The following is an 11,668-nucleotide window of genomic DNA, read 5'->3' on the forward strand; positions in this document are numbered from 1 at the left end:
TATAGTAGAATAAAAGTATATTGGTGTGAAAGATCACAGCACAGACCTTGAGTTACACAACAGCTAGTGGATTAAAAAGACAAGCAGGTCATTTAATTATGAATAGCAGTGTGAAAAATCAAAAGACCCAAAATATCTGTTAGTGAAAGACAATGGGCAAACATCAAAATCCAGATTAGTCTTCATGAGGTAATAAACATAGTAAAAATAGAAAACTTTATAAAGAATTTAAAAAATAATAATAATAATTTAACTTAACATCATTCATGATTGAGTGGCAGATGATGATGATGACAATTTTCTTCATGCAGCACCACATACAAACACATACTGTACTTACATACATACATATTCTATTTGCTTTAAAAGCTTTCAGTGCTTAGAGCTAGATGTGGAATACACATTTTTTTCTGTAAAGAAAATATAGAATAAAATCAGCCTTTTTATCAGATTATGTGAAGGAATAATCAACAGATTAATGGATTATCGTTAATTATTATATTATTTAACTAGCCAACAATGATATTAGTGGATGCAGACAATAAATATCTATTGATTTGCAAGTTAGCAAACATAACACAGTAAACAAAGCATATACTTGCACGCTTTAAAATAAATCAAAATTATTTGTTCATTTTCTTTTGTTATAGGAGAAAAATCAAATGGCAGTAATGATTGACGATCACTACATAAATCTAAGCGTAACCTACAATGTGTCTTTGCTTTCTTCTTTTCAGCTGCTAACCGAATTAATTTTATAATTTGAGCAGATATTTTGTTTTATTTGGTCAGCTACTGGACATTTACCAGGCTAGAAAAATAACAAGAAAAGTCAATGCAAGAATGGTATGTTCACTTTAGAGATGAATTTCAACACACAGATTCATTCATGAACGCAGTTCCTAACAGTGATGCTAGCCTTAACAAACACAACTACATACACACATAGGCTACATGTATATATACATACACAGGGGCAGTATTTCAGATACATGTATTTAAAATACGTAAATACGTTAAAGCCTTTGGAAAAAATCAAATGTAATTTGTATTTAAATACATTTAAGATGAGTATTTTTGTATTTTCAAAATACATAAAATACTTTTTGCCAGTCAACCTCTTTATCAGGGTATTGATTTTGTGCATCAACTAGTTCAGACATTTACTAGCTCAACATTGGATCAGCGATTTTTTTTTTATAAGGTGAGAATGTCATGATCAATTCTACTTGTTGATTAAAGTTAAAATAGTGCATTATTCACTTCAGTTAACATGAAAGAATAAAAGAAAGAATAGTTGATTTTTATCATGTTAGGGCTGGGTGATATGACACTACATATCATAGCGATGATATAAAGTTTGAATTGATGGAACTTTTTCTAAATCGTTTACATAGATGGGCCTATTTGTGGAGTAAGCAAATATCCGTGCAGCTTTTAGTGGGCAGGAATAATTGGAACGTTGGAGTGGAAAAAGAAGCACTGATGAATGATACTCCAGAAAAATCTTCAGCTTTTAGTTTTATTGTACATAAAAAATAATAATCAAAAAGTAATAGACTACATTGTAACCAGAAATAAGTATATAAATGGCTGCTATTTTGCATACATTTATTTGTAATTGCCAGAAAGAAAGAAAGAAAGAAAGAAAGAAAGAAAGAAAGAAAGAAAGAAAGAAAGAAAGAAAGAAAGAAAGAAAGAAAGAAAGAAAGGGCAGAGGTGTGGTAGGAATGAAAAGTCAATAGGCCTGTAGTTTCTTCATTCCCTGCACTGGATGGCCAATTTCACATGTATTTTGTGTATTTTCAAAATACAAAATACTGTATTTGTATTTAAATACATATTTTCACATGTTTACATTTAAATGATCCCAAGCATTATATGTCAGTCCAGTAGATTAAAAATCAACACAACTGTTTCTGAAGCCTTGAAGCCTGAACGCACTTGCTGCAAGCTCTTCACAACTCTACAATTTGGTAAGTCTTAGTGATTTGTGGTACTTCTTGATTCATTATCATGGAGCAGCGTCGGTCACGAAGAATCAGGGCTCTTCCCACACGCCTGAGGGGATTGGTGGAGGAGGGCGTCTCTTCCAGTCCGGAACCTTGTGAGCTTCCACAGCTGGCAGCTGTAACGTTGGTCAGGTCAGATCACACTTACAGCTGCATCTCTGGCAAAGCTCGAAGACCCACGGGTTTGGAAGAACGCTACGTGAAGAACGCTGCTGTCCTTCCTGACATCCGTCCAGCCATCCGTCCAGCAGTCTCAGGCTCTTCAGTGGACGCGCGTCAGCAGGATGAGCCTGTCTCCATCCACGGCTACAGCGTAGAGGCCTACCAGGACATCTACCGCTCTGTGGTGGAGCCCATGCTGAAGACACGCAGTGGCCGGCAGCGTCCCTACAGCCTTAAACTTGGACGGAAGATCAAGCAGCGACTGTGGGAGGCTCTCAACCGCCCTTCACTGGAGGAGACGGAGCATCCTGATGGACGTGTCCGGATCACCGAGAGCTTCGCCACAACCAGCAGAAGCTTAGCTCCTCGAATCGATGTGGACATCAGTGAAGAGCCCCTGCCCGAGGAACCCCGAAGAAAGAAGCCCAGACACTGAGTCATCACTGTGTCACATGGAGTATCACAGCGGGACCTGTATGTAAATACTGTATATAGTTACAGAGCAAGTTTATAGTTTTATGAGTAAGTTTTATTTTGTAGAGTAAATTTAGAGTTTTATGAGTAACGTCAAGTTTTATTTTCTAGAGGTGTTTTGCACATTGTTGTTGTGAGGTTGTCAGGATGTTTTTGGTGATTGTCAAAGCACTGATATGCTGCTCATAGGTTGTTCTAAGTGGTTTTTAGCGTTTTGCTACACGGTTGTTGGGATGTTTTGGATGGTTTCTTGTGTGTTGACATGCGTTTGCCAAGGTTTTTTGCGCGGTTGTTAGCGTGTTGCTGGACTAGACTGGTTTTTCATGCATTGCTATGTGGTTGTCAGGATGTTTAGAGTAGCCTAGTTGGTTGATATGCGGTTGCTTAGGTTAGGGAAGGTTAGGGTCCCTCACACGGTTTGCAGCTTGACGTGCTGTGAGGGCTTGTGTGCATCAGTGATGCTGAGAGCTACGCCACTGGTACTTCACAACTACTGCTAGGGTCACCCATAGTGGACAGGTCTCAGCTGAGATGCCAGACGAAGACAAACCACCTGAATCTGGACAGCAGAAGATTGACCTGATGTTCCTGGCAGAAGATCACTGTCTTGTTACAACGACAACAACATCAGCGGTACCGGAATGGAAGAAAATTCATGATTCAAGGAAAACTGATTATTTGTGGAAGTCATCAATGGATCAATGGAAGCAACCGATCGAACAGAACAAGGTAAAAAAGTTTAATATTAGCAAAGGCTGCATTCTTTCTTCAGCATTTTTGTAAAAGCATTCGGCCAATTAAATCAGAGGAATGCTAATATTATCATTTCTTACATTCTTGTATATGTATGATAAATATGAAATAATTCTCTTCTAAATTCAGGCACACGATCATATACAGGTAAGCAGAGAAAATGATTAAAATACAACAATTACTATTCACAGGTAAATACTATCACAGTAATCTGAACTTCATAAACAGACACTGTTCTTCTGTTTTGTCCTTGAAAAATAGCTTGATTGTAACTCTACACCCTTGCTTCATTTGGTATACCGGTTCTATGAATATGCAAATTAAGCAGCTCAGATATGCACTCATTGACAATCACGTTGATCTGATTGGTTACAAGGTAGTTTGTGTTTCACTGCAGTTTTAAGGGGAAAACACTCAGCAGTGTTGCTGACTTATGAATTTGCACATGGTTTGTCTTAAAGCATATTAAAAACACCACAGACATATAAATGTCAGGATGTACACTCGGATAACAAGGTTAGAAGGATTCAGAATAACTTTTAATGAAGCTTTCGTTGGACAGCAGGTAAATTCAGATGCACAAACAGATACTGTGAGAATAACATTGATGAATGATCGTCTTTTCTCTTGTAGATAACGGCAGGCTTGAATGTGGCATGAAACACAATCCAAGGAACACAGAGCATGGACACCAAGGAGAATGTGGGATCTCAGGACGAGTTAAACAGGTAAGTATCACAAGTATCACAGGTAAGTATCACAAGGATGTACTGTGGAAACAGACTGGAACAGTTCGGGAACAATAGTCTGAAATGCACAGAGAGCAGGTTAGTGGGTCTTTCCTAGTTCAAGGTTCGACAGGGACTGGAGGTGAGGTGTGTTCCTTTGTAGCGCTCAGTGATTGCTGGGATTGATGACAGGTGCAGGTGATTAGTATTTGGGTGAGTGTGATCTTTGTGTTGTGGATGTGAATGAGCCTGACTGATTCCTGACAATAAACATTAAAAACTTGAATTTCACCACAGGGGGACTTTAAAAAGTCCACCGCAAGGATCCATTAGGCTTCTATTCAAAGGGTAGAAATACATGTAGAAATACTCATAAGATATTCTTATAAAAAGATGTGAAATAGTTTTTTGTGTGAATAGAATACAACAGAAAACATTTAGCTTTAAATATTTAATTTTGATCTCATTCATACTTTTGAGAAATTGTTTTTTTTCTCCAGCCACCACTGTAATAAATTAAAATAGCAATAATGGGAAATGGAAACAAATAATAATACAAATCAATATTGCACGAGTTCATGTTATCATAATACTGTACTTGAAACAATGAATCAGTCCTCCATTGGTCAAAGAGCTCAATCGTCAATCGCTGTTGTCACAGAAATGGACATTAGTTTTCTTTTCTCGTTGTTGTATTTCTGCTGACACATCCATAGATTTCCCACTCTCCTATTTAACTGAAGTGTCGTCTGCTGAGGGAGTCAAAGCTGAACAATAACAACAAACAACAGGTTTATACGTTATTTTCATGATTCTAATTGGTTAAATTTAGATTTTTTTATTTTTATTTCTGTGGTGCCATGTACTTACCTATGCTTGCAGGGTCCACAATCTGGACTGGAATGGCCTGTCCGTCCTCCAACAAGATCTGTGTGATGCCACCTTCAGCTCCGGCATTAGTCACCGAGGTCACACTCACCGGCTGGCTCATGCCGAGCAGGGTTGGGGGGGTCACACAGAGATATGCTTTCACCAGCACTGCCACTTGACTGGAGGAACTGGGACGGACTCAGCAGAACAGGCTGTGGAGGTGCAGGGCTGGACAGCTCTGGGGCTTCTGGTGGTGTAGGTTGGGCAGTGTCTTCAGCTGGACACAAGGCAGGCTGTATCTGGATGGCCTATCAGACAAGAGGAGAGCACTCTTAAAGGATAAGTTTGCCCACCAGGTTTGTCCCAGGCAACAGGGAACATTCTCACAAATGAAGCCAGGCAAGTTTTTATGAACAAACATTCTTCCATTAACGTTAATAGAACATTTGTTCAAAGTTATGTAAGGGTTAATGCCCTTCGAGGTGTCCATTGTCAGGTATTAATGGACGACGGCGAGGCGTGAACCGTCCGACGCACAGCGGAGGTCCATTAATACCTGACAATGGACACCTCGAAGGGCATTAACCCTTACATAACTTTTTACATACATTTTTACAAACAATAACTTGGTTTTTCTCTGGTTATGCCTGACGGTTTATTTAGCAACCGGAGATATTTATAGTTCGCTCAGCTTGTAGAACCCTTCAGTTTACTGCCTGTTGCTATGGTTACTCACAGCTGATGTAGCAGCGCATTTATTTATTAATTTTGAACGATAAACAGTCAGTTTCACCAGAACTCCTTTACTAGGTGTCCTCTATCACTTTTTAATGGACACCCTGCAGCCAATCAGAATCGAGTATTCACCCAGACCATGGTATAAATGTTTTTAAATAATGTTCTCAAAACTTTAGCACAAAAACAAAAGAGTTTTTTTCTGAAATATTTTAGCTGGATGTTTATCTAACATTTTTTTAAATGTTACAACTTGTTTCAGAATGTTCAGAGAACATTCAAAAGTAACCACATAATGTTTGTAAAATTATAAAATTGAATGTTCCCTTAACGTTCGCATTAACCAACAAAAGTTTTTAAAATGTTTAAAACTAGAGGTGTTGAAAGCCATGAAATAACGCTTTCATAAGTTAATGGGAACATTAACAAAAATGTATAAAAAATGATTACATAATCAGATTTTCAAGCATTTAATTTTAATGGGTTTTTTGTTTCTTCAATTATACTATCAGAACAGTTGATCACACTGAAACTTTTTACATTTATTCAGAAATGAAAAACTTACAAAATGAATGCATTAATTTAATAAATGAATAGATCCATATAAAAAAAGATCATTTCAGGACAGGGTCACCTGGAGATGTGCAAAGATCTTGGGCTGCAGTGAGGTGAGAGAGCTGAAGAGCTGCACAGCCTCTGGAGAAAGAGTGTCACTCTCTTCCAAGAGTCCTTCCTTCTGAGGGGACACTGTCAATATAACAGCAGTACACTAGATTCTGTGGCAGGGTAAACAATGCTTATACTTGGACTACAGGTATGTGCTTTCTTTTTGAGGCAGGACCTTTCCTCTGCTCTCTAAATTGTATTGAATGATTCCAAGATTATTGTTTAAATAATGTATGTCGGATTTCAAACAATATCTCAACAGTATTTTACCATCCACAGTAGCAGGAGTCAGGGTCAAAGTCTCTGGAAGCAGGTTATTAGCCTCTGCTTTCCACTGCAACAACAACATCAAAAACATCAAAATAAATGCTTACTACAGAAAATGGTTGGCATATTTGTGCTCACCAATCTAATGCTTTACAAACATGTTTTCTGTATCTGAGGTAGCCGGTGGTCCCGCCGTCAGCTGAAGAGCTTTCTGAGCCTCATGGATGTGGTTCTTGATGTCATTGACAGTGGGAAAGTAACACAGACTGTGTCTCTCAGGCACTTCCTCTGACAAAGCAACGGTAAATATTTTTCCAGCAAATAAAACAAAGGAGATTTGAAACCATCTGAGTCATACCTGAGCTGCTTGCGGACAGTGTAAACTTGGTTATGACCTTGTGCTACCAACTCACAGATCTTCTCTGCCACGAGCGGGTGTAGTCGAGAGGGTAGGGACGCCCCATCCTCCATCGTGACGTCCTGCATGGCTTCACTGTCCAGCTCCTCTGTCTCTTCCTCTTCATCTTCATTTTGTTCTTCCTCTGCAAAGCAGATCTTCTCTGGAAGTGGAGGCAGGTTTGCAGTGTCCACGTCATGGTACAGGTGAGCTTTCTCTGTGGGGAGCTGGGTGTAATACCTGTCTTGGCTTTGTAGAGTATGTTTTAATTCGTTTCTTGCTCTGACCCTTTTTTAGGTTGAACACCCTTCCTCCGTGGACCAAACTGGCTTTCCATCACAATGGCTCTGCTCCCTTAAAACCATATTAAAGATCAAGATAAAATGACTTTGTGTGCATATTGTAAAACCATTACATTATCTGCAACAACAGCATTCAATCAAGGCTTAAGAACAAGGCATGTCCAGCCTTGACATGCAACTTGCTATTGTAAGCATTCTCATTCTAGAAACAATTTGATTGAACAAAAATCTGGACAAATTAGTATGGAAGCTTGTTTACGCCATAGAATAAAAAATTAAAAATGGAATTAAAAAGGACTAGGGTAATTATCTTACAATTCTGCCTTTTTTTCATGCAATTGCGAGTTTACATCTTGCAAATTCTGACTTTTTTTCTCAGAACTGTGTGATATAAACTCGCAGTTGCGAAATATAATGTCAGAAATGTAAAATAAAAGTTAAAATATCAATAAAAGTCAGACTTTTCTCAGAATTGCAAGTTTATATCTTGCAATTCTTTATTTTTCGTAATTGCAAGTTTATAACTGAGATAAAAAGTTACAATTATCTCTTAAATTGTTTTATTCCATAATGATTTGGTCTGTAAAAAAAAACAAAAAAACAACTCAGTTTATCCATTTTCTACTGGACAAACCTCACACCCACGCAGTCTTAGAGCCCAGTTTGGTGCCCCTGATGGGAATGGCTTCACTGGGGGCTCAAATACATCAGGAGAACTGAAAGAAATGGCAGAACCGGACAGCAACCAATTTTCTTCATTATTCTTTTCATTTTCTGTTTATTTTATTAGTTCTATTTAATTTCTTCATTATTAGATGTTAACTACTCTATTATAGATGCATACACATACACACACACTCACCAGCCACTTTATTAGAGGACACTTGAGTGTTAGTGAACTGATGATCTGAGATGATTTGAGCTTTGTGACTGTGCATTATCCTGCTGGAAGTATCCATCAGGAATAATCAACAGATTAATGGATTATCGTAGTTGCAGCCCTAGATATTATGAATTATTATATTATTTAACTAGCCAACAATGATATTAGTGGATGCAGACAATAAATATTTATTGATTTGCAAGTTAGCAAACATAACACAGTAAACAAAGCATATACTTGCACGCTTTAAAATAAATCAAAATTATTTGTTCATTTTCTTTTGTTATAGGAGAAAAATCAAATGGCAGTAATGATTGACGATCACTACATAAATCTAAGCGTAACCTACAATGTGTCTTTGCTTTCTTCTTTTCAGCTGCTCAATGTTTCTAGAAAGAAACTTTAAGTTTCTTTTCGCCCTTGGTGTCTGCAATTACAAAGACACAGGTTAAAAAACGAATTAATTTTATAATTTGAGCAGATATATTGTTTTATTTGGTCAGCTACTGGACATTTACCAGGCTAGAAAAAGAACAAGAAAAGTCAATGCAAGAATGGTATGTTCACTTTAAAGATGAATTTCAACACACAGATTCATTCATGAACCCAGTTCCTAACAGTGATGCTAGCCTTAACAAACACAACTACATACACACAAAGATGATTCATATATATATATATATATATATATATATATATATATACATACATACACAGGGGCAGTATTTCAGATACTTGAAATACAAAATACTATTTTGTATTTTAAAGCCTTTGGAAAAAATCAAATGTAATTTGTATTTAAATACATTTAAGATGAGTATTTTTATATTTTCAAAATACATAAAATACTTTTTGCCAGTCAACCTCTTTATCAGGGTATTGATTATGTGCATCAACTAGTTCAGACATTTACTAGCTCAACATTGGATCAGCGATTTTTTTTTTTTTTTTTAAGGTGAGAATGTCATGATCAATTCTACTTGTTGATTAAAGTTAAAATAGTGCATTATTCACTTCAGTTAACATGAAAGAATAAAAGAAAGAATAGTTGATTTTTATCATGTTAGGGCTGGGTGATATGACACTACATATAGCGATGATATAAAGTTTGAATTGATGAAACTTTTTCTAAATCGTTTACATAGATGGGCCTATTTGTGGAGTAAGTAAATATCCGTGCAGCTTTTAGTGGGCAGGAATAATTGGAACGTTGGAGTGGAAAAAGAAGCACTGATGAATGATACTCCAGAAAAATCTTCAGCTTTTAGTTTTATTGTACATAAAAAATAATAATCAAAAAGTAATAGACTACATTGTAACCAGAAATAAGTATATAAATGGCTGCTATTTTGCATACATTTATTTGTAATTGCCAGAAAGAAAGAAAGAAAGAAAGAAAGAAAGAAAGAAAGAAAGAAAGAAAGAAAGAAAGAAAGAAAGAAAGAAAGAAAGAAAGAAAGAAAGAAAGAAAGGGCAGAGGTGTGGTAGGAATGAAAAGTCAATAGGCCTGTAGTTTCTTCATTCCCTGCACTGGATGGCCAATTTCACATGTATTTTGTGTATTTTCAAAATACAAAATACTGTATTTGTATTTAAATACATATTTTCACATGTTTACATTTAAATGATCCCAAGCATTCTATGTCAGTCCAGTAGATTAAAAATCAACACAACTGTTTCTGAAGCCTTGAAGCCTGAACGCACTTGCTGCAAGCTCTTCACAACTCTACAATTTGGTAAGTCTTAGTGATTTGTGGTACTTCTTGATTCATTATCATGGAGCAGCGTCGGTCACGAAGAATCAGGGCTCTTCCCACACGCCTGAGGGGATTGGTGGAGGAGGGCGTCTCTTCCAGTCCGGAACCTTGTGAGCTTCCACAGCTGGCAGCTGTAACGTTGGTCAGGTCAGATCACACTTACAGCTGCATCTCTGGCAAAGCTCGAAGACCCACGGGTTTGGAAGAACGCTACGTGAAGAACGCTGCTGTCCTTCCTGACATCCGTCCAGCCATCCGTCCAGCAGTCTCAGGCTCTTCAGTGGACGCGCGTCAGCAGGATGAGCCTGTCTCCATCCACGGCTACAGCGTAGAGGCCTACCAGGACATCTACCGCTCTGTGGTGGAGCCCATGATGAAGACACGCAGTGGCCGGCAGCGTCCCTACAGCCTTAAACTTGGACGGAAGATCAAGCAGCGGCTGTGGGAGGCTCTCAACCGCCCTTCACTGGAGGAGACGGAGCATCCTGATGGACGTGTCCGGATCACTGAGAGCTTCGCCACAACCAGCAGAAGCTTCGCTCCTCGAATCGACGTGGACATCAGTGAAGAGCCCCTGCCCGAGGAACCCCGAAGAAAGAAGCCCAGACACTGAGTCATCACTGTGTCACATGGAGCCCGGAGTATCACAGCGGGACCTGTATGTAAATACTGTATATAGTTACAGAGCAAATTTATAGTTTTATGAGTAAGTTTTATTTTGTAGAGTAAATTTAGAGTTTTATGAGTAACGTCAAGTTTTATTTTCTAGAGGTGTTTTGCACATTGTTGTTGTGAGGTTGTCAGGATGTTTTTGGTGATTGTCAAAGCACTGATATGCTGCTCATAGGTTGTTCTAAGTGGTTTTTAGCGTTTTGCTACACGGTTGTTGGGATGTTTTGGATGGTTTCTTGTGTGTTGACATGCGTTTGCCAAGGTTTTTTGCGCGGTTGTTAGCGTGTTGCTGGACTAGACTGGTTTTTCATGCATTGCTATGTGGTTGTCAGGATGTTTAGAGTAGCCTAGTTGGTTGATATGCGGTTGCTTAGGTTAGGGAAGGTTAGGGTCTCTCACACGGTTTGCAGCTTGACGTGCTGTGAGGGCTTGTGTGCATCAGTGATGCTGAGAGCTACGCCACTGGTACTTCACAACTACTGCTAGGGTCACCCATAGTGGACAGGTCTCAGCTGAGATGCCAGACGAAGACAAACCACCTGATTCTGGACAGCAGAAGATTGACCTGATGTTCCTGGCAGAAGATCACTGTCTTGTTACAACGACAACAACATCAGCGGTACCGGAATGGAAGAAAATTCATGATTCAAGGAAAACTGATTATTTGTGGAAGTCATCAATGGATCAATGGAAGCAACCGATCGAACAGAACAAGGTAAAAAAGTTTAATATTAGCAAAGGCTGCATTCTTTCTTCAGCATTTTTGTAAAAGCATTCGGCCAATTAAATCAGAGGAATGCTAATATTATCATTTCTTACATTCTTGTATATGTATGATAAATATGAAATAATTCTCTTCTAAATTCAGGCACATGATCATATACAGGTAAGCAGAGAAAATGATTAAAATACAACAATCACTATTCACAGGTAAACACTATCACAGTAATCTGAACTTCATAAACAGACACTGTTCTTCTGTTTTGTCCT

General features: G+C 38.2%; 1 pseudogene across 1 annotated transcript; it reads right to left on the reverse strand.

The window, feature by feature from the left end:
• Positions 1-4,706: 4,706 nt before the first annotated feature.
• LOC311096984 (calcium-responsive transcription factor-like) lies at positions 4,707-7,700 on the reverse strand (annotated as a pseudogene). The gene is made up of 6 exons: positions 7,682-7,700; positions 6,831-7,418; positions 6,671-6,734; positions 6,369-6,481; positions 5,000-5,307; positions 4,707-4,896 (listed from the first exon to the last, which is right to left on the reverse strand). The product of its transcript is annotated as a calcium-responsive transcription factor-like (transcript).
• Positions 7,701-11,668: the final 3,968 nt, after the last annotated feature.

This window comes from Abramis brama, assembly GCF_963993115.1.
Source record: "Abramis brama genome assembly, chromosome: 15".
Taxonomy (NCBI): Eukaryota; Metazoa; Chordata; class Actinopteri; order Cypriniformes; family Leuciscidae; genus Abramis; species Abramis brama.